We start from the raw sequence: 2910 nt of genomic DNA on the forward strand, positions 1-2910 counted from the left end.
AAATATGATTGTTCTTCGTTGGGTCAATTTATAATCAGCTTTTTTTTTTCTTTTAGTACAACAATATATTTTACAATAAAAAAAATAGGAGTTCGGCTAGCCACACAATGGACAACATAATTTGATATCGAATTCGTTATTCACGATATTCGAACCTAAGATCTCTTACTTACAAGTGAAGATGAATATCATCAAACAGTAGTACTGAATAGTTTATAATAAGTCTTATCTTTTATTATTATTATTATTATTATTATTTCTCATTTATTTTAATATGTACAATTTAAAATCCGACCCGAATTTGTGTCGTTTTTCTTCTTTTTGTTTAAAATTATGTTATGGTTGATCAACCATCAAGTGAAGTTAACAAAAAACGAAAAACATGGATTGAATTGCAAAAAGTAATCATGTGGAGAATGTGATTGTGATTTGTGAGGCGAGGGAGCTGTGCCCACTTTGGTGGGCGGTAAGGTAACCGGTAACTGAACCCGGTTCGGTTCAGTACTTGCATTGCATTCCATGCCCGGAAAGTCAAGCCTCCTCCTCGCACTTTCTTTAAAGTCAAAAGTTACTGTTTTGTTTGTCCTTCTTTTGACTTTTTTTTTGGTGTGAAAAAAGGGGACTAAAATGTTTAAAATGTCTAAAATGTCAATTTCCTAATAAACACCAAAACATCATGAACAAGATGGAGGATATAAATTTTTTTGTTTTTATTTTTAAGTCGAGCGGTATTATATAGACTAAATTGTGGAAAAGGAAAATCAAATTTAAGTGCATAGTGTAGGACACGTGAAATTAGGGCCGGCCCAAGTCCAGTGTGGGTAGGGCAACCGTCTGGGGCTTAAAAAATTTGGGACACCAAAATTATTAGAGTGATATATTTATATTTGTTTTCATAAGAGTATGAATTTATAAAATTTGGTTTGATAACAAAGAAATTTAACTAGAAGTAGTGGTTTTGTCATTTGAAAATAATGAAGAGGTCTTGGGTTCAAAACACTACCTGTGCTTATTTACTTTCCAATTTTTATAAATTTATTTTCATAAGAGTATAAATTTATAAAATTTGGCTAAATGATCAAGAAGTTTAATTAGAAGCAATGGTTTTTGTTGTTTAAAATTAACAAGATTTTCTAAGTTCGAAATGCTTCATGCGTGTTTATTCTTTTCAATTTTTATGAATATTTGTTTGGTTGTTAATTTATTTTTAGTTACTAGTTAGTGGCTACGTGGGTTGTTATTTTTAAATATTCGTTTGAATTCAAGTCTAAAATTCTACAAAAAGTAATATGTAGACATATTAATTTAGTGCCCATCTATTACTTATAACGTGTCATCAAAAAGTTTAATTTAGTGCTCATTCATTACTTATACATATTAATTAAAAACTCGAAAACATCAGTATTTTTTTAGTCTCATATTGACAAGATTAGTAAATAAGAAAAAACACCTCACGATTTATACAAAAACACTTTAACAGTTCATATGGAAAACAAAACTCATCGTCTATATACATGTAAGCTCGGAGTTTTTTGGTTTCCTTCTCTGGATACAAAATAAATTAGTGTTTTTGTGTTTATAAATTATTGAGTTTGAATTGTTTTTCTAAGTATAATTTTATCAATGTCTTACGTGTGAAAATAAATAATTTTCTTATATGAAGTTATGGCACATTTTTTGGCATCGTCCAAGACCTCAAAAATCTCTAGACCGACCCTGCATGAAAGAGTTTCATAACAAAAGTCAACAGTTATCGTGACATTATATGTCAATGAGATGCAAGCCACACAACATGTGTAAACTTCTATTCACTAGATGTTGTATCAAAGCACATGACATCGTAAAAGCGGACAAATGTCATTGAATTAAACAACTTCTTTAAATCAGAGTTCAATCACAATTACGATGTACTCGTGTCAAGTCTCTCAACGGTTGAGTTATTGTGTGAGAATTGTTCATATCCCAACGATCTCAAAATAAAGAATGCATATCAAGTAGAGCCTTTTTAGTGTTTAAATACATAAATATGTACCTTTAGAGGACGTAGACGTGCAAGTGTTAACTGATAATGATTCTCATGATTTTAGTCCCATTGTTTAATTGAAGATTATACAATTAGTACGACAAGTAGCTGATTCCAATACCTAATATTTTAATTTAATTTAATTTAATTTAAAAGAAGGAACGTGAAAGAAGAAACCATGTCGTTTTCATTAATTAAATTTTGCTCAATTATTTATTTTTATTTTTATTTAATATGACATCAGACGAATTTTATAAAAGGTCCTTTGGTATCATGGATTTCATCTCGTGCAAGCAAAATGTATATAAAGAATTTTGATAATTAATTAAATCAAAATGTTTAATGGAGGCATAAACGGTAGTCAGCCGACATTAATAAACAATTTGCGTGTGATTTGGATTCTCGTAAACATAAATTCTGTATATAATTGCGTATTTGAAATTTTCATTTGATGATAGCGTGAGTAGCGAGAATTTTCTAGTTTAAGAAAAACAAAAATAGTTAGAGAAAACTTAAAGCATCAGTCCTTGAATTTTAGTTTAATTGGAACTTTGATCATCAGATTAAAAACTCGAGAGCACTGATCAAAGAAGATTTGTCACGAGGTGAAAAATTGTCAATTTAGCTAACTTCGTTAAAGTTTTCATCCAAAATAAAACATTTTAAAGATCAAATGAAGATCGAAAGTTTTAACAAGACACGTCCGAAAGAACCATAGGCTCCACCAGTGACAAATTCAAGGACGAATGCTCACTCTTTTTATTCGGGAGCAACAATTAGGCCAAAATGCAGAAACCAATCCTCCAAGTACTCTATGCATGCAGTTAAGAAAAATTATGGTAGGATTGGAGGATTTGAAATGACCTCGGATGCAGGGGTAAACGCAG

Source organism: Malus sylvestris, chromosome 8 (genome assembly GCF_916048215.2).
Source record: "Malus sylvestris chromosome 8, drMalSylv7.2, whole genome shotgun sequence".
Lineage (NCBI taxonomy): Eukaryota > Viridiplantae > Streptophyta > Magnoliopsida > Rosales > Rosaceae > Malus > Malus sylvestris.